The sequence below is a fragment of the Bubalus bubalis genome, chromosome 8 (genome assembly GCF_019923935.1).
Source record: "Bubalus bubalis isolate 160015118507 breed Murrah chromosome 8, NDDB_SH_1, whole genome shotgun sequence".
Taxonomy (NCBI): Eukaryota; Metazoa; Chordata; class Mammalia; order Artiodactyla; family Bovidae; genus Bubalus; species Bubalus bubalis.
In genome coordinates, this window is record NC_059164.1 from 77482800 (window position 1) to 77510653 (window position 27854).

General features: G+C 39.7%; 1 protein-coding gene across 1 annotated transcript in view; it reads right to left on the bottom strand.

The window, feature by feature from the left end:
- HECW1 (HECT, C2 and WW domain containing E3 ubiquitin protein ligase 1) overlaps nt 1-27854 on the bottom strand; it is a 490597-nt gene that overhangs the window by 423767 nt on the left and 38976 nt on the right. The window lies entirely within an intron of this gene.

Consider the following 27854-nt stretch of genomic DNA (forward strand, 5'->3'; position numbering starts at 1 on the left):
ATTGCTTTTACTGCACAGTTAAGCAGACCCAAGTTTGGTTTGGTAACAGGTAGAAGCCAGGGACACTGCTGAACATCCTACGTTGCATAGGACAGCCTCCAACAACATAGAAATGCCTGGTCTAAAATAAATAATAGTCTTCCTCTTGAGAAATCCTGTGCTAGACACTATATTTCCCCCTCTAAACTAGCATTTCCTTTATTTCCAGATTTCATCTCACTCACCATCAAAATGTGATGGAAAGATACATTGGTAATGTAAGTCCTAATTTTTCTGCTGTGAAAGTAACAATGATTCCTTGTAATTATCCAATAACACAAAATGAGGGGAGATAATGATTTCTTTATTAATTTTAAATAGACAAGAAATGCATGAACACATTCTCCTAGTAAGACAATTTAAACATTACAGATAAAAATAGAGTTTCCCTAGCAACCAGCCCCCTTTGCCCTCAGAAGTAACCATTTCAATTTATTCTCAGTTTGGTTGTATTTTTCTGTAGTGATAACAAATTTCCTGCCCTCCTTAAATTGTTTATTTCAGCAATCGATAGTCAAATAATATCTGTTGTTGTTTAACTTGCATTTTGCTAATTGCAGGTGAAATTGAGTATATGTTCCTTGATTATTTTTATTTCCTCTGAGAATAGCCTGTTCATTAGATAAAAACTTATCCCTTATCCCTATTCATTAGCACATAAATACTATGACAATTATATCCATACATACTGCAAGTAGTTTCTCCCAGATCTGCTTCCTTTGTATTTTATTTTTGTTAGGCTCTCTTCAACAGAAGCTTTCAATATTAAGTCAAATTTGCCAAGTGTTTCTCTTAAAGGTATATCTTTTGTTTTTTTGTTTAAGAAGGTCTTCCCAACTAGGTAATTCCCAACACTGCCTCCCAACTCTAAAATTCATTCCTTTAGAATGCAGACCTCCTATTATTCAAGCAGCTCCTATAATGCAGGGGGTTTAGGATGTAAGACCCAGCCACCCCTAAGATATCTGCACAGAGTTGCAAGCTCACCAAGCCACAAGCCAAATCATTAAGTTCCCTCCTCCCAAATGCTGCTCCCCCGAGACCCCATCATAGGTCAATCTTGACCCTTTCCTCTCTCCATTCCCACTTTATATATAGTAATTTGCATTTATGCAGCAACAATATCATTTGTCACACTTCTTACAGTCCCATAAAAATTAGTAGTATTTGGACAGTAATAATATAACAAGGTAGGAATCCTGCTACCATGTCTCCCAGCTTTTACTCACATAAGGAAATGAGAAAAAATGACAAACATTAACTAATTGGATGCTTCTAATATGATAGACACAGTGTTACTTATATGTACCACAACATATTACTTGGGTTAACATCAAATTTTCTTTTTTTTTTTTTTTTTTTCAAATTTTCATATAAAGTTTGTGCTGTTGTCATTCTTTGCCTTCCACATCCTTTTCACAGTCAGTGATTTCTATGTTCTCTGGATAGACAAACAACATAATTATATTTTAAATGTTCAGAGACACAGATATTGATATTTATCTACAATCCTTGACTTTCCTGAGACCTAGAAGCTCAGTAAGAAAAAGCCAAATCCCATACCCTTCAGTTAAGCTAAAGCCTTATATAGACATGTCTGATGAAATGAACAGGCATGCAAGGTCATGGCAGAAAAGAATATAAGGTCCCAAGATGAAATCACTACAAGTTGCAAATTAGAAAGACAGGACTTCACAAGAGTGGTTGGACACTGGAAAGACCTAGTTAAGTGTCCCTGTTACAGGGAAGAACACAATCTGACTCTGACTCCATGCTGGACCTGTTTCTTTACCTGATGCCTCCCATTGCTTTTGTTCACTAAAAGGGTACTGTCCATATTTAATAGCCTGCCTCAGGGAACCCTGCTCCTCTGCCTGAATATTCTACAAGAAAGAAGAAATCAACACATCTCTTCTCTGAGGCTGGCCATTTCAGGAGATATTTATAAGACTTATGACCTGTCTACTTCTCACCTCCCCCCCTTCTCTGTTCAGTGAAAGAACCTGGCATCTAGACCCCCCAAGAATGGTTATTTTGAGACATTAGTCTGCCATCTTCTTGGTCTTCTGGCTTTCCAAATAAAGTCGCATTCCTTGCCTAAACTCCTCATCTCTAATTCATTGGCCTGTTACTCAGCGAGCAGAACAAATTTTGACTATGTACATTCTCATCTTTTCATATAAATCTTCCTAAAATAGATTTACATAAAACTGCTGTTTGAAACAAAGAATTCACTGATTTTTGAGTGGGGTTTCAGTTACTTTGACGTGCCTTTGCTCTGATAACCCTCTGTAACTCCTCAGCATAACAGAAAAGGTTCTGATAGTCTTGCCACTGCCCACCTGCCTAAGCTGATCTCTGGCCACCATCATCTTATCCCTACCTCTAGCTAAACTAAGCCACATGCAGGACTCCAAATAGACCGTACTTTCTCTATCTGGAATCCTCCTGGGCTACTTATACCTACCTACTCAGGAGCAGCTTGGGCTTCAGTCCCAGGAACCTACCCTCTCTTCCCAATAAGTCTGAGCTAAGTGCCCCCTGAGCAGCATACAAAGGTCTTTATGCACACCTCTACCTGACACACAACTCACTGTTCAATAATTGTACATTTCCTCATCTATCTCTTAGATAGGCTGGACATATAATTGTGTTTTGGCTTCACACGAGGCTCTTCCCTTATTCAGTGAACACTTATGGATATGATCTTTGTGCGATGCAAAGTGTAAGATACTGGAGGCACCAGGCAAGAGTGAAAAGGGTCCAAATCTTGCTCTCAAGACATGTACACAATTCTATAAATAAAAATAAGCTAGTTAGAAATTTACAAAGGCCCAAAGAGAAATATAGACCACACGGTAAGTAGGTTCAAAGAAAGAAAGACTAACTTTACTGGTGGAGGTGGCAGTGGGGGAATGTGATGTGTGAGTATTTGGGAGCCCTGGCTCTGGAGTGTGGCTGCCTGGTTTAAATCCCAGTTACAGTATTTCTTTTCTAACGAGTCACCCGACCTCTCCAAGACAATGTTTTCACCTTTAAAAAGAGATGGGGAATGAGCACAACAGTGCCTGTTTCTGACAAATATTTGAATAGACCTAGAAAGTGAGTCAAAAAGAGAAAAACAAATATTGTATAGTAACACATATATGTGAAATCGAGAAAAATGGTATAAAAGATCTCATTTGCAAAGCAGAAATAGAGACAGATGTAGAGAACAAACATGTGGACACCAAGCGGGGAAGGGACTGGGAGGAAATGAGAGATTGGGACTGACATATATACACTATTGATACTATGTGTAAAATGGATAAATAATAAGGACATACTGTTTAGCACAGAGAACTCTACTTAATGCACTGTGGTGACCTGAATGGGAAGGAAGTCCAAAAGGGAAGGGATGTATGTATATGTATAGTTGATTCATTTTGCTGTACAGTAGAAACTAACATTGTAAAGCAGGTATATTCTGATAAAAATTAATTTTTATAAAAGAATTAAATGAGCTAATGCTAGCAACACTCTTAGCACAGTGCTCGCCATAAGGAGAAGGATAAAAAATATTATTAAAGAAAGTGGCACATGAACTAGGACTTAAATGATAGAAAGCACCTAGATGTGTAAAAGGAAATTTTGTAAGATTGTATTTTTACAGTCTTTTACATAAGCACACATCCTTCTTTTTAAACTGTCTTCCTGCACTCTACCTAAACACATTCTTATTGAAACCTGCCTATCCATGCTCTCATTCCTTCCCCTTATAGGTGCTGCTCTATATTTTTGCAGGACCCTCTGGAATCTGATTATCAGAATCTCTTCCAATCTCTATTCCCACCTGTGATGGATTGATTCATGTATCCCCCAAATTTATGTCTATTTGGAACCTCACACTGTGACCTTATTTTGAAATAGGGTCTTAGTAGATGAATTAACTAAGGATCTCCAGATGAAATCAACCTGGATTTATAGTGGCTTCTTAATCCAGTAATTACTATCCTTCGGGAAACGCCTCAGAGACCCATATGAAAACAGAAGCAGAGACTGGGGTGATGCTGCCATAAACCAAGGAATGCCTACGGGCCCCAGAAGCTGGACAACAATACAGAAGGATTCATCCCTAAAGCCTTTGGAAGGAGCATGGTCCTACCCACATCTTGACATAATATTTCTGGCTTCCAGAGCTGTGAGAGAGTAAATTCCTATTGTTTTAAGACACTGAATTTGTTATAGAAGCCCTAGGAAACTAACCCACCATCCTATTAGAATGTGATCACATAGGATCTTTCTGAAACATCCCTCTCTGATCATGCCTCTTGCCTGCCTAGCATCCGTTAGTGGCTGCCCAGAATCTCTGGCATTCCTATCAAGCCATTTCTGAATTCTGCAGGTGCTCCTGTCATCACTCTTGACCAGACACGCTTCTCGGTTGTCTTTCCTGGCCCCACTACCCAGCCTGACATCTGATTACTTCTAGTCTTCTCTAAGATTAAGAAGTCTGGGTATATATCTGAAGAAAATGAAAACATACATGCATTCCAATGTTCATAGCAGTATGATTTACAATAGCTATGACATGGAAGCAACCTAAGCATCCATCAACAGATGGATGGGTAAATAAGCTGTGATATATACTCTATGTATATACATGTATAAACATACAACAGAATACTGCTAAACATGAAAGAATGAAATTTTGCCATCTGCAACAACATGGATGGACGTGGACGGTACAATGCTCAGAGAAGTAAGAAATAAGAGAGACAAATACTCTATGTTATCACTCATATGTGGAATCTAAAAAATAAAATGAATTGATATAATAAAATATAACAAAAAAGAAGTAGACCCACAGATATGAAGAACAAACTAGTGGCTACCAATGGGGAGACCAAAGAGTGGAAGGGCAAAATAGGGGATTAAGAGATGCAAATAGAATATAAGCTACAAGGATATATTGTGTAGAACAGGGAATATAGCCAATATCTTGTAATAACTCTGAGTACAATCTATAAAAAAGTATTGACCCACTATGCTGTACACCTGTAACTAATATTGTAACTCAACAATACTTCAATTTAAAAAAAGAATTCAAATGAACACCTCCACTCAACAACCATAATGACTATAGAATGATTAAGGTCATTCACCTTAATTCCTTTTATTACTCTCTAATGGGCAAAGGTTTCTACTACACTTTCTCTCAAGTAACTTATTATCTATAATAAACTATAAAATGTAACCTGAAACATACAATCTGCAATGTGAATTAAACAATTATTAGCATATTTTTAGCAAAGGGAAATTTTTTTTTAAATGTAATTGTCATCCTTGCTAAAAGTATCAATAATAATAAAGATTTGGCTCAGGGGTCAACTTCTCCAGGCAACCTTCCCTCAACCACCTTTGACTTGCAGTTTGAGTAGGTATTTCTTTCACACTAGATAATGTTGTATCTTGGGCAGCTTCTAGCTTAACACTTAGCATATTAAAACCATCTGATTCCTCATCAATCTTCACCAGAATATAAGGCCTGAAACTGTGTCCCTTTCATCTTTGAGACCCAGTGACTGTAGCTGTGCTTTGAACCATGTGGGTACTCATAGACAGTGGTTAAAAAATTGAGTAAATAGATGAATGGGCAAGGAATTAGAAGGGAAGATTCATTTTGGAACCCAGAGTTTCAACACATGGCAGTGGCTTATAACATGGTTTCTTACCTCTGACACAACTGATTGATAGACATAGCCTCTAACTTACTTGTCTGAATATACAGCTCATAGTATGTTTTCATAACAGCTGACATGATTGACTGACAGGGAAATCACTACCAAAAAAAGTTCAGTAAACAAACTAGATTTACAACGTTTGTATATGGATTAAAAACCCCAAAGAAATGCAAAAAAAATTCTATATAGGAAATCCACATCCCTTTCAAATGCACAAAGAGCAAAAATAAAAACACTCTGATATTCTCAAAGTGATCTAAACATCACAGAATAAACCTCTTACACCTTTATGGATAACTGAGTTGGATGAATAACCTGTGATGAATGAAAGAAGGCTGGATGTCAGAAGATGCTTTGATCATTCACATACATACACACACATCCTCAAAAGCACAGTTTCCTTGACAATGTTTTCTAATTTTGTAACCTCATGATACATATATTAACATATATGTAATATATTAACTCAGTAGTGGGCTTCCCTGGTGGCTGAGAGGTAAAGAATCTGCCTAAAAATGCAGGAGACATGGGTTCAATTCCTGGGTTGGGAAGATCCCCTGAAGAAGGAAATGGTAACCCACTCCACTATTCTTGCCTGGGAATATCCATGAGGGGAGGGGCCTGGCAGGCTACAATCCATGGGGTACAAAAGAGTAGAGCACAACTTAGTGAGTAAACAACAGCTCAGTAGTAAGTGGCATCCCCAGGGTCACCAGTGAAATCCTACTCAGTTTCCTTTTCTGCCTACAAGATCTCCTGGTTTACTGCCTGTAATGGCATGAATGGTAGCCTCCATGGTGGGGATATGTCCACATCCAAATTCACGGGAACTATGAGTGTGGCCATATTTGGGGAAAGTATGCACATGTAATTAATTAAGTTATGGGTCTTGAGATGAGAAGAACATTCTGGATTATCCAAGTGGGCCACAATCCAGTGACAAGTATCCTTAGAAGAGATACATGGAAAAGAGACAGAGGAAAGAGGAGGAGACAGAGATGGGACCCATGTAGCAACCAGTTAAGGAACTCCTCGAGTCACCAGAAGTGAGAAGAGGAACTGACTTTGTAATTGGTTATTACAATGCTTGGTTCATAGGTCTGGTCACCATCTGTTCAATGAACTAATGCAAAAATTTGTAAAGTTCTTAAATCAGAACCATCACCAGTGGATACATGATGCAAGGAGATCATTCCTCCACAAGTGAGTGGAGGAATTGACTTTATCCAGAGACTTGGGAGGGGACACAGCTTTGTAACCCCTTGACTTCAGACTTTTGGCCTCCAGACCTTGAGAATAAATTTCTGTCATTTACACCACCAAGTTTGTGGTAATTTGTTATGGCAGCCCCAGGAAGCCAATACACATAAATACATGTTTAAAATTACCTTAGATTTATTTTTTACATTTTAAAATTTTAATTTGTTTTGTAAAACAAAATGAAACAAACAGAAACTAGCAAAAAGCAATTCAACAAAGAGGTAAATATCCTAATTGATAAATCTTGACGTTCACTGAAATGGACATCCAACTGTTTGGGGTGTTTAATAATGTGGAATCATTTTTTCTCCTTGCATCATTTATGAAAAAGGAGATCACAGAGCAAGTGACAGATGCTTCCATCATATTTGCATATTAAATAAAGACAAATGGTCTCTGAAAGGAGCAAGCAGATGAAAGGCAACAGCATTTCCCAAGGAATTATCAGGAGATGGATGGTAGCTGCACTCATCATTAAGAGGACACGTAAGCATGCAAGCAACATGACAAACGAACTCTGTAAAGAAATGAATAAAGGGAACTAGGTCGAGGATAAAAATGAAAGGAAAAATTAAAAGCATAAGCTTAATTAGCCAGGAATAACAGAAACACTGGATCTTAGTGACACAGGGACCTCACCTGCCAAGAGAATGAAGGTAGTAATCATCTCCACGATGCCTACTGACAGCTGATCTCCAGCCAATGCTTGAATACTTCTAGGAACGGGGCCCTTACTACCTCACAAGTTTGCATTATCTGAAAGCTTTCTTTGAAATAGCTTTCTTAGCCAAAACAGGATAAAAAGATATCTCCTTGTATCATTTATCCACTGGTGATGGTTCTGATTTAAGAACTTTACAAATTTTTGCATTAGTTCATTGAACAGATGGTGACCAGACCTATGAACCAAGCATTGTAATAACCAAGGATCTAGAGGCTTCAGAGACAGTCACACAGGGTGAGGCAGGTAGGGAGCAGATGAGTACACTGCACTATTGCTCACACAGTTACGACAGGCTATCTGAGGAGAGGAAGCCCGCCTGAAGGAGGAAATTAACAGAGAGAGCTTTCTGTAAGAGCTGGTCAATTAGCTGAGTCCTTAAAGTTAAGTCTCAGTCTGATGAAGGGTGTGTGTGTGTCTGTGTGTGTGTATATAAAATGAAGGACTTCTCTGGCAGGAAAGGGTCCAGGCTTTCACTCACTTAGTTAAATATTTTTGAGCCCACTTAAAATGTGCTATTTTCAATGGTGAGGATACACAGAGAAGGAAATAAATAAAACACCCAAGACTCATGCAGCTTCCATTCTGGTGGAGGACAGAAAATAGTTGGTGACAGCGCCAATAAATGAAATAATTAGGAAAACATATAGTCTATCAAGGGATAGACAAGCAGGAAAAAGGGCCAGGGAGTATCTGGGTGGAGAGGTTGATCATAAATAGGACGTGCTTTAAAAAATAAATAACTAGGTTGTGCTTAGCTGAGCAGAGTGAACCAAGGAGAAGCCCAGGGAAAAACACATGCCAACTATTCTTGCCTCCAAGCACCCAGGTTGGCCTTCAGCCCATCTGACAATATCTAGCCAGTCTTCTCTCCTTCAGCTCGTGTCATTTTCAGGCTAAGTCTAAACCATTATCAATATGAATTCCATTAAACAGAATAAAGAGAAAATAATTGTATCAATAGCATTAAAAAAAAATAAATAAGGTAATCTAAAAAAAGCAGTATCATAGAAACCAGTAAGTAACAGCACTTTTTGGAAAAGTGACAATATATCAAATTATTTTATCACTCTTCCTTCCCGATTCTCTCTCTCAATCAGTTAGGACACACAGCTCCACATGGACCTGGCAAGAGAGACCCCTGCCCTGGGCCCTGAGCTTTCAAAGGTCCCAGCAGCCCCTCCAGCCTTGCATCACTCCCTACCCTGCGGGTCCAGGGGAAACACACACCTGGAGGCCACATCCCCTCAAGAAAGTTGGTGATTCAGAAGGATAATTCAGCTATACAAATGAGGGAGAGATAAGTTACAAAAACTAAATAAGGTAAATCAATTCAATAAGGTAACTAAAATAAAAGAAATCAATGGACAAAAGGGCTGTACTATATATAGGCCAAAGTAGTTGAAGAGCTGAAACTCATGAAAGGAAGAATTTTCTCTTGAGGTGAAATGTGACACAATTTTACTGGCCTGAGATGAGACAAAATAACATTTTCTTTGGAAGTCATTATAGTTGCTAAAGATGTTTGGTGGTGGGGGAGGAGGGAGAGACAAAATTAATGAGATGCATTAAAAGCATTTAAAATGTTGGTAAAATTAAAAGTGGGACAAGGGCCAATAGACTCATGGAACAAAAAAATGCTAAGAGCAAACCCTAATACACTGTTAAATGTGTTAACTGTAATTGATAAAAATGGCATTTTCAAACGATGGAGCATGAATCAATTACCCAACAAGCGGTTCTAGGACATTTATGAAGGGAAAACTATCTTATCAAGATAAAGTCTAAATACACAGAACACTGATAATCAACTATACTTCATAAAATTTTTAAAGGTCTAAACACTAAAACACAAAAAAGAAATCAATGAAAGTATTAATTAAAAAACAGAGGGGCTTCCCTAATGGCTCAGTGGTAAAAAAAATCAGCCTGCCAGTGCAGGCGACAGGTTCGATCTCTGATCCAGGAGGATCCCACATGCTGCAGAGCAGCTAAGCCCGTTTTATTGAGCCTGTGCCCTATAGCCCATGCTCCACGACAAAAGAAGCCACCACAATGAGAAGCTTGCCCAACACAACTAGAGAGTAGCCCTCACTTCCTACAACCAGGTAAAAGCCCAAGCAGCAGTGAAGACCCAGCACAGCCACAAATAAATACATAAATAAAATTATTTTTTAAAAAGCCGCAGAGATAGTTATATCTGGTTGGGCGTAAACATGGCTTTTGTTTTCTAACCATAAAGCTAAAACCCAGCACCATAAAGTGAAGAGTTGAGAAGTCTGACTATAGAAGGAAAAAATTCTTTGTCTGAAAAATAATCATAGAAATTTAAAGGCAAAGAAGAAATAAGGTGAAATATTGAAAACATGTATAAAAGGTTGGTATTCTTTACAAATAAAGAGTAGCTGAAATTATAAAACAACAAATTGATGTGTAGAAAAATGGGCAAAGGTCATGAAGATGCCACCAGTAAGAGCAGATTCACAAAAGTATATGCAAAACTGTTTAATCTCAGTTCAGTTCAGTCGCTCAGTCATGTCTGACTCTTTGCGACCCCATGGGCTGCAGCACGCCAGGCCTCCCGGTCCATCACCAACTTCCAGAGTTTACTCAGACTCATGTATTGAGTCAGTAATGCCATCCAGCCATCTCATCCTCTGTCATCCCCTTCTCCTCCTGCCTTCAATCTTTCCCAGCATCAAGGTCTTTTCCAATGAGTCAGTTCTTCACATCAGGTGGCCAAAGTTTTGGAGTTTTAGCTTCAGCATCAGTCCTTTCAACGTTTAATCTCACTGCTTACCAAAATAGCTTGAAGTAAAACAACAGCTTCATTTTCTCATCTATCAACTGGCAGGGATTTTAATGAATGATAAAATACTCTACTATATTTGCAAAGTTACATGGAAATGTTGACTTTTAATAGTGTATATTTTGGTAGAATTATAAACTTATAAAAAGCTTCTGATGGACAATCTGGCAATACAGGCCAAAAAAATGTGCATACACATGGACCCAAGCTCTACCTTTAGGAAAATTTTTGAAGGAAACTAATTTTAGTGTAATTTAGTTAAAAGGATATAAATGTCAGAGTTACTTGATAAAGGAAAATGGATATAAACTGTCAGATTCACACAATGGAACAAATTTTAGTGCAATGGTTCTCAAAGTGTGGCCCCTGCAAGCATCATCTGAAAACATGTTAAAAAATACAAGTTCTCTGGCTCTTCCTAGACCTACTGAATCACAAATATTTGAGGGTTATGCCAGCAATCCTTGCTTTAAGAAACATTCCAAGTGATTCTGATGCCTGCACAATGCAGTCTGAGAACCTCTTGTTGAGTGTGTAAATAAAGGGTTCTAGGAGGAACCAGATGGGACATTCATATTGGGGAGTTTGAAAATTTTTTAAAAGGAACCATGTACAAAAGTAAACTAACCATAAGGGGTGGTGCTGAAACTGGTAAAGCAACACCTCCCACAACTTTTAATCTATCTTGTAAATGTACTTATTGTGCTTATATAGGCTGACCAGTATGTTTTTGTGCATCTGCCTGTCCTGTTTGAAGGTAAACGTCTCTGAAATAAGATGCATATCTTACTAGTATGGGCTTCCACTATGGCTAGCACAATGCCCTTTGCCTATGTATGTGTACATCAGTTGTAAATGAATGTGTATCACTGAGGATAGGCTAAATTACACTGTGGGAACAAATCACAACCCCAGGTCTCACTGGCTAAATCCAACCAAAGTGTCCTTTCTAAATCACATTACATGCCACATCTGGGTTGGCAAGGGAGGTCTGTTTATCAGAAATAGACACTGATGGTAGCTTCAGAGTGAAACGTGCTTTCTCGAACAAAGAATGAGAGAGAAAGAACAAAGAAAGAGAATGCGGTGAATAGCCTCCTAAATTCACCCTAGGTAGAATGCAGATCACTTCCACTCGTCCTTCTGGCCAGTGTAAATCACATGACCAAACCTAATTTCCACAGGCCGGGAAGTACAATCCTATCCCATGCAAGGCAGATGGAGAGCCAAAGGTATCTGATGACTGTATTACAGTCTGTCACAAAAGGTTTTTAAGAATGAACCATGATGTTGTTAGTACTTGTTAATATATTTCCCCACTGGTGACGGTTTACAATGTCAGTTTATCTTTTTTGGTACTAACAGAACCAAACACAGAAATAGACAAGTTTTATATATCTCCGTGACATTACAGTTGTATCACTGCTGAAATATCTGTTACTTTTATTTCATCATCTGTGGAAAATTCATATTTATTATAAATTTTATTCCCTAGTTTCATTTTCCCATATCTTTCCATAGGTATCTTTCCAAAGATAGAAGAAATAACCATTGGTTAATAATGGCCAATAAAAAAAATGAGAGAAGAAAGAATGGCTTGAGGCATCCCATAATTCATTCACTTGATTCAGTGAACATCTATCGAGACCTGATCTTGCCCAGATACCTAAGAGATGCTGGGGCTATGAGAATGACTAAGCCTCAGAGTCTGGCTTCAGGCTGAAGGGAGGTACACCAAAAGAGTGTTGGAATGAATAATTTCATCTTTATATGATAGTTTTTCATGTATTAGACTTTTGATATCACATTTCTTTTATAACTTTGTTAAAAAGTAATTAAAAAAACTTCTCTAATCATCTATCCTTTTCATCAGAGCTCAGAATTGGTATAATTTACTTTCTCTAATTAAATGTTCTTTTACTTATCTGCAGCTGCTAATTTTCTTCTTGTCTAGCTGTCATACAGTTTATTCTGGATTTATTGTTTTAAACACTTAAATGAGAAAGCGACAAATGAAATGTTGTTTCTTGCCAGTTCAAGTGGCTTCATCCATGAATAAAAGCCTTTATTGAGCAGATGCCTTTTCTACTCATTCATAAATTTATCAAACATTACACCTGTGTGATGACAGTGGGCACACAGGCTGGAAGGATCTATGTAGGCACAGCAAGCTGGCGACTGCAAGGGTTTCTACCAAGTCCACTTCATAAAATAGGTGTTTGCTGTATTCCATGATAAATGCCTGCCAATTTTTATTATCTTGCAGTAAATATAATTATCATAGATCAACAGCAAAACATTAATTTAATATTCAATGAATATAGGAATACATACCAAATAAATCTATCAACCAGCATATATAAATTGATCTTCACATGTTTAAATAACATATATTTACAATTCTTTGGCAAAAATAAAAGTTAATTTCCATAAAATTGCCTGGTCATTTTTGATAAAGTTAGATTCTTATAACATAGAATTGTTGTCCCTGTACTCTAATTTTACCCTATACTTTCTATGTGTTCTTCTTTACATGTTGTTTTTTATACAAAAAATGTCTCTGAGTTCTAAAGCTTTTTTGATCCCCAAAGTCCTCTTTGCTCTTCCCGTTTCCAGTTGCCATGGACCCTAATCTCCGTGGTGTGGTCTTTATTGTTTATTTTAAACAATTTTATGTTTTTGAGGACATTCGAAAGAGCTGTTAAATCTGACTGCAATATAGTGCATCTTCACAAGGACATTTATAGTGATATGTACTTCCATACTTTTTAGGAACTTTCCTGTATGTTATCTCATTAGGCAAAGTGAAGCACAGGTTAGTTAATTTGAAGGTTATGTTACTAGTCAGGCACCCGGGGGGCTGTTAGGTAACATAGATGTACTGCAAGGTTTGAAAGCAAAAGGCAGGCTCACTAAGGACTTCAGCCACAGTCTCGGGTTTGCAGTCTGTACTCCTTGAAAGGACATGCAAAATCCAAACCCCAGACCCAGAGTGGTGGCAGGTGTGACAGGCTGGGGCCTGGAACCCTTTGTTTCTTGCTTGCACTTGGACATATGTCTCCTCCAGCAACAGAATATAAAGAAACTAAAAGGGACTAAAAGTAACTGTGTACATCACCAGTTGGGACAAATTAAGAACAAGATACAAAGAGACCAAAAACCCAGCTGCCACTTCTGAGATGTCCAGAACAAAAGCTCTGCACATGATTCTTGCACATAGCCCCACCAAGGGGGTGAGCAGACCACCCAAGCCACCCCTCAGTTGGACCCATGGATCGGCCCCTATCTTCACTCCATTTAAGAGACAAGCTCAACACCCCCTCACATTAGGAAGCAAGCAAGGGCACCTGTTTCTTGTTTGTGCTGCAACAAGAGTCCCAGTAAAGCCTTGGCTGACTTTTTCATCTGATCTCTTTCCAGTTTCTATTGATTAAGGAGTCCAAGAATCCCGGTCAGGGACAGGTCCACTCGTGGGTCAGAGGTGTTCTAGTGTTCCAGTTCTGAGGTTAAATATCTTCTTTCTATATTTCAAAGCTTATATAATTGTAAAAAGATAAGTCCTAACAATTTCACAAAATATTGTTTCACTATGTAAGAAACATTACTCTGCAAAAATATATCTGAGAACCTACCAATGACAGTAGCTGTAAGAGAACAGAGACCTTTGGAAGGACCATGACCGGACCTTTATGGAGCCTCAGTTAAGAAACACCCCAGCACAGCTTAACACTTCTACCTGCCTGCACTCAAATGGAGAGCTTTCTGGAAATTTCCTCATTATAATGCAAATCCAAGAATTGCTTTAAAAAATGCAACCAGAATGGATACGGAAGTCAAGTAACATATCAGGATTAAAGCTAATCCTCCAAAGAGAAATTGCTTTTCAATAACAATCAAAAAACACAACATATTAAACACAAACTTTCCATTTACTGTAACAACAAAAAATGTAGAATAAGTGCACATGGACCTGGAAGTATATTATGTTAATAAAATAGTAAATAATAATTATTGCTTTTTATCTCAATTCTGTATGCTTTTCACACAGGCTCCTTCTAATTCTCACAACAACTCCACCAGGTCGCTGTTATGTCCCACTGGGACCAGCAGAAAATGAGGTCAGGACAACTGAGTAAACTGTCAGATGACACAGCTCTCAGCAGAGTCAGGTCAGGAACCTTTGTCCTTCTTCAAAGCCTCTTCAGAGTCTTTTCACTCCCTACCATCCTTTGATCAGCACGACCCATACACAGAAAACTGCAAGATGCTGCAGAGGACACTTGAACTGAATGTAGGTTCATCAATGTTCCCAGACGGGAAAACTGGATAGTAAAAAGAAATCTTTTCTTCTCAAAATAATGTACAGATTTAAAATCCCAAGGATGGATTCATGTTGATATATGGCAAAACCAATAATAAAGAAAAAATAAAAAAATAAAATCCCAAGGAGACTTTCCTCTGTAGGGGATAGCTTTTTTGTGGAAACATTTCCCCTAAGTTCATTGATATGCATAAACAGGGAATGAAGGCACTGTTTTAGCTCTGCCCCTTTCTTCCAAGCTGATGAGAAGGCAGTAGAAGACTTAAAAGCCATAAAGCCACAAAAACATACAAGAGATAATCACAATGAATGAGAGATAATCCACATTTTTTTTTTGGAACAATGGATGGTATAGAGATGTGACTTAAATTAAAAGGCAAGAAGCAAAGAACAAGCCCAAAGAAAAGGCAATCAGCAGGGAAAAAGCCAATTCACATCACAGAATCAAAAAAAGTTCTAGAACTGAAAGGGTGAGACCAACAAGGGGACAAAAATAGGAGAAAGTGCATACAGGGAAATTTGGTCTCTCCCCCACCGCAGCAATAAATAGTTTATTTTCAGAGGAAATTTTTGAAAAGCAGCTCTAAATTTCGAGGCACTAGACACAGAGGCGGGGAGAGGTGCACTGCTGAACTAGAGGATGCTGAGCCTGCCTGTCTCGGCTCCCAGAACTCTACAGTCAAATTCTGTCACAGGAGGAAGTCTGGAGGCTACTTCTCCGGGAGAAAATGACCAGCTCAAGGGAAACAGCTACATATGGGAGGGTTAGAGGCGGTCTTCCAATGAAGTGAAGCCCACCAATTGATGGACTAATCCTTATTCTTAAATATGACCAGATGGCCAAGGATGACCAGATATTTGATCCAGAGAAACACAGAGATCAAAACAAACAGGTAGGTTAAAAGAATTTGGAAGAAACACATAAAGGAGCAGAAGAAAACTAACAACATCGGGCAAAAAAGATAATGTATGCCTTTACATAAGAGAATTGATCCATAAAACAAGAATCAGAGTCTATGAAAATAACAGTAAAGAGTAATCTAAAGCTCTCAAAAAAGTAAATATTAAATATTTGTCTCTCCACTACATAATTTTTAAAAATCATTTGGAACCTCAGTTCCAGATTGTTATTATGATGTTAATTTATGTGTCTTATATAAGGATTTTTTTGTTCACAGTTATATTAAAATTCCACAAATATATGGTTCAAAACATATTTTGGCTTATCAATGAAATCACCAGTTTCAGTGCTTATAACTGTTTCTTGCATGCACTTTCCCTTTCATTGGTTCAGCATTCCGATGGCTTTTAATGAATATTTTTTCCAGAAATAGTGCCACTGACAGACTATTTCCTAGGTGCTGACATGTCCCGGGTGTATTTCTTTTGTGCGGTATAAATCCTGGTTTGTCTCTACGCAGTACTCTAGGTCCACAATCCTGGTGAACCTCCTTTTGTCATCAGGCAGCATGGCAAACTGACAACACTGCTGGTCTCTTCCATTTTAAAAAATTTAAATGTTTATAGGATTCTTCTCTTTACCCGTGAAATTGAAACATTGTTAGGATACATATATGTGCCTGTCTTTTTTCAGTACCCTACAGAGGCTTGGGAGGACTTTTTCAGCAGAAACCTCAGATCTTTCTTTAGTGCAGATAAATTCTCTTTCATGTATCTTTAAATATTACCACTTCTCCATCTGCTGTATGTTAGAGTGGATGAGGGGAATAAACATATGTCAGATACACTAAGTCTATCCTCTCACTTATCTTTTATAATTTTTATTTATTTATATTTTCACCCTACGTTCTGTGAACGTTCCTCAAATTAGTTTCAAAATTCCCACTTCAATTTTTAGCAGTGTTTAATTGGTATTTGTTGCCAATATTGGTAGGACTCTCAGCAACCAAATTTTCAATTTCCTTTTTCATAGCTGTCTACTTTCTTAGCACAATATCCCCCTCAACTTTCCTTGAGGTTGCTAGCTGGGTTGTGTTTAAATGTCTCTTCTGTTTCAATTAATTCTATTTTATGTGTTTTCTCTGAACACTCCATATCCCACCAATCTGCCCTGCTATTTCCTTTCAGATAACTTCAGTTAAAATTTCTTATTATTTGCTCATATTTATCAAATGAAAGTATAAATCATTCTGTGTGCTAAACACAGTACTAAATAATATAAACTTTGTCCTATAAATCCCCCAAATCTAAGATAAATGTTATCCTCCCTGAGTGTCACCTGGAGGTGAAAAGATATAGGATTCTGTGGTGAGTTAGGGATTCTGCTCAAACTACTGAGATCTTTCAGTCCCTCAATCTCGCTCCTTCAGCCTCTGCTTGGAACCATGGGGACATTTGTGCAGTCAGAGCTGGGAGTGCTTAGAGAAAGTCTGGGAAGAGCACAAGAACCATACTTTCTTCTTCTTTTCTGTACAACTATATTTTTAATTTTTTTTTAAACTTTTTGGCCATGCAGCAAGCATGTGGGAATCTTAGTTTTGTGCATAGGGATCGAACCCTCATTCCCTGCAGCGCAAGCACAGTCTCAACCACCGAACTGGTAGGTAAGTCCCTCTCTGTATTTATTGTACATATGCAGAGTCACTGCAGACCTCTTGACGTCTGCCCAGGTGGGAGTCAGCCAGGGTCCACAACCAATTATCTAGCCAGCCGTCCATCAAGTGAAGATGGGAGAGAGGCTACAGAGGTCTATGGGAGATGCTCAGGGACAAGTATCAAAGTCCTTCGTCTCCCATCCTACCCTCCTAAGCTCAGTGGCTCAAGGCCACGATTTTGAGGGGTTGCTCAAGACACCCATCTTCTAGGGATTCTCTGCTTTGCCTGTACTGGGCTGAGGATCAAAAGCTACTGACTGATTTCTTGATCATTCTGCTGCTCTCACCTTTAAAATGTTGGTTCAATGACGATACTCTTCCATGTTAAAAATAAATCTATCTGAAATCAATTGTTAATATTTTAAAGCAGTGTTGCAGACAATGTAACTTAAAACTTAGGTCCTGACCTTAAATAACCTCAATTTAAATCCTGGCATCACAAATTATTCTGTGAACTTGAGCGAGCTATTTTACTTCTCTAAATATTTTCTTTCCTGTAAATTCACAATAAGAGGGTTATTAGGAAGAATAATGAGATGAGGTATTTAGGGCATTTAGCACAGTACCTGGTTTGCAGTAAACAAAATAAATGCTTGTTATCATTATTTTTGACTGTAAAAATCTCCAGAGTCAGTAATGTTACGAAGATACCTAAAATTGCCACAATGATTTCAAACTGAGTTCTAGGGTAGGGTGGGGAGGCAGCGAGAAGAGGTATGCTGCTGCTGCTGCTGTTATGTCGCTTCAGTCGTGTCTGACTCTGTGCGACCCCAGAGATGGCAGCCCACCAGGCTCCCCCGCCCCTGGGATTCTCCAGGCAAGAACACTGGAGTGGGTTGCCATTTCCTTCTCCAGTGCATGAAAGTGAAAAGTGAAAGTGAAGTCACTCAGTCGTGTCCGACTCTTCGCGACCCCATGGACTGCAGCCTACTAGGCTCCTCTATCCATGGGATTTTCCAGGCAAGAGTACTGGAGTGGGGTGCCATTGCCTTCTCCGGTCATGTCCACTAATCTGTAGCAATTCTCCAACATTCCGTTGCCTTTCATGACCTTGATACTTTTACAGAACTCTTGTCAGTTATCTTGTAGAACATCCTTCAATTTGGGTCAAATACTTCCTCATGATTAGACCGAGGTTCCCTGTTTTGCGTAAGTATACTCATTAGTGACGTGTGCCTCTCAGTGCATTCTATATCTTACTAGTGGTGATATCAACTTGGACACTTGGTTAAGATGAAATCGGGTATAAACTTGTCAGGTAGTTAGAACATAAAAGAGAGTCCAAGATGGCACAATCACTCAGCAGGTTTAAAAAAAAAAAAAAAAAAAATAGGCCCATGAAAGGGGAGGTGAAGGACCAGAGTGAGAACCTCCGGCAAGGAAACATGCCCAAAGCACACCCCTTTCCCTGATTGGTTCTCAGTTCAGTTCAGTTCAGTTGCTCAGTCATGTCTGATTCTTTGACCCCATGAATCACAAGACGCCAGGCCTCCCTGTCCATCACCAAATCCTGGAGTTCACTCAAACTCACGTCCATCGAGTCGGTGACGCCATCCTCTGTCATCCCCTTCTCCTCCTGCCACCAATCGCTCCCAGCATCAGAGTCTTTTCCAATGAGTCAACTTTTCACATGAGGTGGCCAAAGTACTGGAGTTTCAGCTTTAGCATCAGTCCTTCCAATGAACACCCAGGACTGATCTCCTTTAGAATGGACTGGTTGGATCTCCTTGCAGTCCAAGGGACTCTCAAGAGTCTTCTCCAACACCACAGTTCAAACGCATCAATTCTTTGGCGCTCAGCTTTCTTCACAATCCAACTCTCACATCCATACATGACCACTGGAAAAACCATAGCCTTGAAGACAGACCTTTGTTGGCAAAGTAATGTCTCTGCTTTTCCATATGCTATCTACGTTGGTCATAACTTTCCTTCCAAGAGTAAGCATCTTTTAATTTCATGGCTGCAATCACCATCTGCAGTGATTTTGGAGCCCAAAAAAATAAAGTCTGACATTGTTTCCCCATCTATTTCCCATGAAGTGATGGGACTAGATGCCATGATCTTAGTTTTCTGAATGCTGAGCTTTAAGCCAACTTTGTCACTCTCCTCTTTCACTTTCATCAAGAGGTTGTTTAGTTCCTCTTCACTTTCTGCCATAAGAGTGGTGTCATCTGCATATCTGAGGTTATTGATATTTCTCCCGGAAATCTTGATTCCAGCTTGTGCTTCTAGCCCAGCATTTCTCATGATGTACTCTGCATATAAGTTAAACAAGCAGGGTGACAATATACAGCCTTGACGTACTCCTTTTCCTATTTGGAACCAGTCTGTTGTTCCATGTCCAGTTCTAACCGTTGCTTCCTGACCTGCATACAGGTTTCTCAAGAGGCAGGCCAGGTGGTCTGGTATTCCCATCTCTTTCAGAATTTCCCACAGTTTATTGTGATCCACACAGTCAAAGGCTTTGGCATAGTCAATAAAGCAGAAATAGATGTTTTTCTGGAACTCTCTTGCTTTTTCCATGATCCAGAAGATGTTGGCAATTTGATCTCTGGTTCCTCTGCCTTTTCTAAAACCAGCTTGAACATCTGGAAGTTCACATTCACATATTGCTGAAGCCTGGCTTGGAGAATTTACTTTACTAGCGTGTGAGATGAGTGCAATTGTGCGGTAGTTTGAGCATTCTTTGGCACTGCCTTTCTTTGGGATTGGAATGAAAACTGACCTTTTCCAGTCCTGTGGCCACTGCTGAGTTTTCCAAATTTGCTGGCATATTGAGTGCAGCACTTTCACAGCATCATCTTTCAGGATTTGAAATAGCTCAACTAGAATTCCATCACCTCCACTATCTTGGTCATGAAGATCTTTTTTGTACAGTTCTTCTGTGTCTTCTTGCCACCTCTTCTTAATATTTTCTGCTTCTGTTAGGCCCATACCATTTCTGTCCTTTATTGAGCCCATCTTTGCATGAAATGTTCCCTTGGTATCTCTAATTTTCTTGAAGCAATCTCTAGTCTTTCCCATTCTGTTGTTTTCCTCTGATTGGTCCTTGGTGCAACTAATTGGGTGAATGCTAGTATAATCCCCTATTTGCATAGGGTCAAACCAATCAGACCCCAGGGACAATACATCCCCTCTCTGCATAGGGCATAGCCAATCAGGCTCCACAGGGAGGAAACAGAGTATAAAAAGAGAAGTATAGAAAAGTCTGTGTGCTTCTTTGGCGGTCCTTTCCCTGATTTGTGTTATTTTTTAACTGCCTGTTTCCTGCTTAAGCTCTAGTATGTAGCTACAAGTGGTCTGTGGTTTCAAATCTTTGCTTCTACCAGACAAGGAGGAAGAGGAGAAAAGGAAACCCAACAAACTTACCTTTTTCCTCTGTGATCAATAAATCCTTGGGGGAGATGCTTCAATACTATATAAATATCCTGTTCCTCTTCACACTTTTATGGTCTAATTTCAGCATCCATCCACAGATCTCACATGAAACAACTGTTATCGGGGTGTTATAATGGTAATTTTCTATTTCCTTAATTTCTTCAAAATTTACCAACTGGAATTCTTATGCAAGGAAGGGCTGTCCCTACATGTTTGACACCCACTGAGTTTCAGAGCCAGAGGAAACTTAAGATCTGAGACCTCAGATGCCAGCAGCTTTGGCATCATCTGAGTGCTTGTTAGAAATGCAGAATCTCAGGCCCCACTGGGACCTACTGGATCAGAATCTGCATTTTAACAAGACTGAGTAATTCGTGTGCTTTGAAACTCATTCACATTTATTAAGGTGCTTGACAATTGAGGTCCTGCTTTGAGTTAGCAGAGTCAGCCAACACTTGTTTTCTGACTCTCAATTCATGCTCCTCTTCTAACTTGGTTGATCCATTCCCAAAGGAAATACAAAGCACACAGGCTTTAAACTTGAAACTGAATTTAAATATTCAACACTGTTTATCTGCCTATCTACCGATCCATTCTTAGGCAAGCAAGTTAACCTCTCTGAACTTCAGTTTCCACATCTGTAAATTGATGAAAATATTAAATTAGGGATAATAGGGAAGATGAGATAATATCCGGGGAGCACCTGGCATGTGGCATGTGACTGACAAAGAGATATGCATGCTGATGTGACCCAGCTGTTGGGAGTGCTATCCACACTCAACCTCAGTGGTGCCTTCAGCCCTTCCAGGGTCAGTCTCTGTGGTAGAGAGCTGCCTCATTCAAGGTCATGACCTCCAGTGGTGACCCATATCCAAAGACAAGTATATAAAGGCCCAACCATTCTGGTCCCACAGAACAACCCTGACAACCACTTCAGCTCCAGAGGCACTCTTGACTAAACATACTAAATATTTCACAGCCCATTTCCAGGACTCAAATTGCCATGCAATACAAAACTGTATTGAGAATCAGGAACAACTATTATGTGAAAAAGGAGAGTGAAAAAATTGGCTTAAAGCTCAACATTCAGAAAACGAAGATCATGGCATCCAGTCTCATCACTTCATGGCAAATAGATGGAGAAACAGTGGAAACAGTGGCAGACTTTATTTTGGCGGGGGGGGGGGGGGGGTGGGCTCCAAAATCACTGCAGATGGTGATTGCAGCCATGAAATAAAAAGACGCTTATTCCTTGGAAGAAAAGTTATGATCAACCTAGACAGCATATTAAAAAACAGAGACATTACTTTGCCAACAAAGGTCCGTCTAGTCAAGGCTGTGGTTTTTGCAGTAGTCATGTATGGATGTGAGAGCTGGACTATAAAGAAAGCTGAGTGCCAAAGAATTGATGCTTTTGAACTGGGGTGTTGGAGAAGACTCTTGAGAGTCCCATGGACTGCATGGAGATGCAACCAGTCCATCCTAAAGGAAATCAGTCCTGAATGTTCATTGGAAGGACTAATGTTGAAGTTGAAACTCCAATACTTTGACCATTTGATGCGAATAGCTGACTCATTTGAAAAGACGCTGATACTAGGAAAGACGAGAGGAGAAGGGGATGACAGAGGATGAGATGGTTGGATGGCATCACCAACTCAATGGACATGAGTTTGAGTAAACTCTGGGAGTTAGTGATGGACAGGGAGGCCTGGCATGCTGCAGTCCATGGGGTTGCAAAGAGTCGGACACGACTGAGCGACTGAACTGAACTGCTATGCCTTGGGGATAACCTTTGCATATTGTCCATAACACTAAATGCAAATTGACCCAAATCATATTAAATACCTATAATGCATCTGGCACAGTGCTAGTTATAGAAATGCAGAGAGAGCACAGGAAAACACTGCTTGCTGTTAAATAGGGAAGACTAAAACAAGATGGTACAATCAACCAAAACACTATTTTGATAAAATTACTGTGGCCATTGGCTGGTATAGTCTCAATCCAAATTCCCCTAATATTAGAATCCTGATACAGCTTCATCAAGCACCATCCACCACTGGAAAACCCTAGAGTCAGGAGGTAGAGGGTAACCACTCACTTTCAAACAAAAAAATGAAGACAAGACTGGAGTTTAAATTAAAGAAGCTCATTGTTTCCTGAACAACTCTTTGCTTACCCTTGATAAAAAAAAAGTCCAGAAATAAGTGTCAGCAAGTTACTGGACATCCAAGTCACAAAGAATGTGAAATCGAGTTTTATAGCCCTGCTTTTCAAAGTACTTTTAAAAGTTTCTCTGCACTTTCAACTGCTCCACATGACAAAAGGAAAACTACACTGTGCTGCTTTTGCAAATGAATGTACCTGAAAGTCAAAATGACACTCTATGTCACTCTCAACAGGTAGAAATCATGTAAACCTCGATTATTTACTCTGATGAAAGATCTTTTAGCCTGAAATGTTGTTACAATACACACACACATAACATTCCTACATGATTAAATCTGCATTACCATGAGAAATGGTAATTTTATTCCTATCCCAAAGAAAGGCGATGCCAAAGAATGCTCAAACTACAGCACAATTGCACTCATCTCACACGCTAGTAAAGTAATGCTCAAAATTCTCCAAGCCAGGCTTCAGCAATACGTGAACTGTGAACCTCCAGTTGTTCAAGCTGGTTTTAGAAAAGACAGAGGAACCAGAGATCAAATTGCCAACATACGCTGGATCATGGAAAAAGCAAGAGAGTTCCAGAAAAACATCTATTTCTGCTTTATTGACTATGCCAAAGCCTTTGACTGTGTGGATCACAATAAACTGTGGGAAATTCTGAAAGAGATGGGAATACCAGACCACCTGACCTGCCTCTTGAGATATCTGTATGCAGGTCAGGAAGCAACGGTTAGAACTGGACATGGAACAACAGACTGGTTCCAAATAGGAAAAGGAGTACGTCAAGGCTGTATATTGTCACCCTGCTTATTTAACTTATATGCAGAGTACATCATGAGAAACACTGGGCTGGAGGAAGCACAGCTGGAATCAAGATTGCCAGGAGAAATATCAATAACCTCAGATATGCAGATGACACCACCCTTATGGCAGAAAGTGAAGAAGAACTAAACAGCCTCTTGATGGAAGTGAAAGAGGAGAGTGACAAAGTTGGCTTAAAGCTCAACATCCAGAAAACTAAGATCATGGCATCTCATCCCATCACTTCATGGTAAATAGGATGGGGAAACAGTGGCTGACTTTATTTTTCTGGGCTCCAAAATCACTGCAGATGGTGATTGCAGACATGAAATTAAAAGTCCCTTACTCCTTGGAAGGAAAGTTATGACCAACCTAGATAGCATATTCAAAAGCAAAGACATTACTTTGTCAACAAAGGTCTGTCTAGTCAAGACTAGGGTTTTTCCAGTAGTCATGTATGGATGTGAGAGTTGGACTATAAAGAAAGCTGAGCACCAAAGAATTGATGCTTTTGAACTGTGGTGTTGGAGAAGACTCTTGAGAGTCGCTTGGACTGCAAGGAGATCCAACCAGTGCATCCTCTCAAAATCAGTCCTGGGTGTTCATTGGTAGGACTGATTTTGAAGCTGAAACCCCAATACTTTGACCACCTGATGCGAAGAGCTGACTTATTTGAAAAGACCCTGATGCTAGGAAAGATTGAGGGCAGGAGGAGAAGGGGATGACAGAGGATGAGATGGTTGGATGGCATCACCGACTTGATGGACATGGGTTTGGGCGGACTCCGGGAGTTGGTGATGGACAGGAGGCCTGGTGTGCTGTGGCCATGGGTCACAGAGTTGGACTCGACTGAGCGACTGAACTGAACTGAACCATGAGAAAAATCAGAACAGGCATATTAATATGTTCATCTGGGCACTACCTATTATTCTGGAGTTCTGGCTTTGAAAGCTTAGTAAAGGTTTCCTTGGATGATAGACAACTTTAATGGTCTTTCATGAAAAATTTTAAAAGTACAAAATTTCCATTACCCACTGCTGGCCAGAGGCAAGTTCCTCAAGGGGTACACAATTGTACTAGCACATCAAGAAGCCTTAAAATAGTCTTTAGAAGCAATAAGCCCCCGCCCAGAGTGCCAAATAACCCAGTTCTGTGTCCCAATTTGATCTGACCATCTTTATGATCAACTCATGTTCTCTCCCTTGGTTTTCCCCTCACAGTGTGTAGACATGGGGCTTGGTCAGTGCTCTGCCACTGAGGGCTGCTGATCAGTCCCACTTGTCTTCCTGTTTTGCAAACAAGTGGAGTGACCTGACCCACAGGAACTGGTCCATTACATGCCCCCTATTTCTCTGCTTCAGAAGCTTCTCTTTAAAAACACCAAATTCTGCTCTACAACTGCCAGGTGAATGGGTCAGAGCTGCTGCAATGATGTGGGAGGCATTTGGTGGTGGTGTAGTCATTGAGTCGTGTCCAACTCTTGAGACCCCATGGACTGTAGCCCACAAGGCTCCTCTTAATTTCTCGGTCCATATATAAATACTCCATTCCCCAATTTTTCCCACCCATTTAATGATTATTTATTTATTAATTAACATTTTACATATTGTCTTATGGCCAAGAATGAGCTTCCGAGGTGTTAGTGGTAAAGAACTCATCTGCCAATTCAGGAGACATAAGAAACATGGATTTGACCCTTGGGTTGGAAGATCCCCTTAAAGATGACATAAACACATATGATCCAATGGTTCTCAACGAAGGGGCGATTTTGCTCTCCAAGGAACATCTGGAACTACCTGGAGAAATTTTTGCTTGTTACAACCAGGGGTGGGGGTGGGGGGCTACTACTAGTGGACAAAGGTCAGGAATACTGCTAAACCCCCAACAAACTGGAGGGCACATCCCCACAAAACAGGCTCACGAAGTCCATGATGTCAATGATGCCAAGGTAGAGAAACCCGAAATCCAACATTGTAAAAAACTGAATGGAAAAGGAAATAAGGACAAAGCAAAATTTGGCAGCAGGATAGTAAAATTCAGTCAGAAGCTTGCAACTATTTTGCCATATTTGAGCCACAAATTTGGCTCTGAGCTTCCTATCAGCCAAACCAAAGAGGGAAAATTCCATGTGATCAGTAAAATAAAAATGATTCACAAACCACCCTCGGGAAGTTTCTGTTGGCTCACAAGACTGATAAGAATTCTTCCTAGTGAAGTGAGTGAAGTCGCTCAGTCGTGTCTGACTCTTTGCAACCCCATAGACTGTAGCCTACCGGGATCCTCTGTTCACCGGATTTTCCAGGCAAGAATACTGGAGTGGGTTGCCATTTCCTTCTCCGGAGGATCTTCCCTACCCAGGGATCGAACCCCGGTCTCCTGCATTGTAGGCAGACGCTTTACTGTCTGAGCCACCTTCTGTTGGCTCACAAGACTGTTAAGAATTCTTCCTAAGGCAAGCAGAAAGGAGATACAGGGTGGTGATGGAGAGAACTCCATCTTCCATCCTAAAGTCACCAAACAACGAACCCAAGCATGTTTCAGTGAGGCTAGCTCTCATAGCAGCCCCCAGTGCAAGGATGAAACAAAATTCAACTCAAGACAAAGGATGAAAAGCAGAAGACCTGAGTTCACTTCTGCTTAGTTTTATTTTGCTCTGTTCTCCCCTGGGGGTAACAGCGTTGGATATGATACTGACCAGGGTTCTTGGCCTTCCCCCAAATCAACAGAAATTGACTATAGGTCAGACAAGAACTTCAGGCAAGGCTTTACTGGGGTTACTGCTCCAGCTGCAGAAGGGATGGAAAACAAATAACAGGCCCTCTTGCTTGCTCCCCAAAGTGGGGGATAAGCTGGCTCCGTACATGGGGTGAGGGTTGGGGTGTGCCCAGGGGTCAGGTCAGAAGGATGGCTTGGGTGTTCTGCCCACCCTTTTGGGGTGTTGAGTGCAGGGGGCATGTTCAGTACTATGCTTTTGCTCCCAACATCTAGCTTTTGCTCTTGGTTCTTCAGAAGTGGTAGTGGGGGTTTTTTGGTCTTTTTGCATCTTTCAATACAGAATTTGCCAAACTGCTGCATGCAGGCAGTTATTTTTAGTCCAGTATAGTTTCTTTGTATTTTGTTGTTCGAGGAGACATTTGCCTAGGTACAAGCACTGCAGCGCTGTAGCAGAGGGTCCCAGGTCGGTTTCAGATAGACCATAGATCTTTCATACACCTGTGTTTTATGTGTCCTCTTTCTCACAGTCACACCTTGATAATACTTGAGCAACAGAGTTTGAAGTTATAATGTGGCAATAATTTAGAACAGACTTCTCCATGAAGGGAATTCCAGAGGAGTCAACTGAAAGAGCTCCCAGTGGCTAAAACAAGATGAGACACCCACAGCAGGAAGATATGCATCCACTGCATTTAGAAACTGTTCACTAAGAAAAAAGGAGGGAACAAAACAATTGATTTTACCAGTGACACATTCTCCAGTGTCCCTTGAGATCAGATTGAGTTCACAGTTTAACCCATAATCCCATCAGTCCATATCTCAAGAATTAAAGACCAAAAAAAAAAAAAAAAAAAAAAAAAATTACTTTAAAAGTGTAAAATTAATCCTATTGAGGATAAACTAGTAATTTATTTTGGAAAAACGTAGAATACCTACTTTATGCCATGCACAAAAATAAAGCTCATATAAAGATTCAAATGTTAAAAAATAAAGCCAAGAAATAAAAGGACATATGTGCAGATTATTTATGTCTAAATTCATGTCATCCATCCATCTATTCTTAGAAAGAAGGCACCTTCAGTTTGCACTTCTTGCAAACCAAGTAAGTAAAATATTGGTAATTTTATTAAATAAGATTGAATTGCCTGGGTATTGAACATACAAAAAATGCCATAAAACCCAAGGCCCAGATTTTAGTGTCTAATTTCATTGTCCAATAAAAGAAACTAAAATGAAGCACTGAAACTTGGGCACAGAAGCTTTTCTGTGTCCCCAGTTTCTTGTTGGAATGGAACAG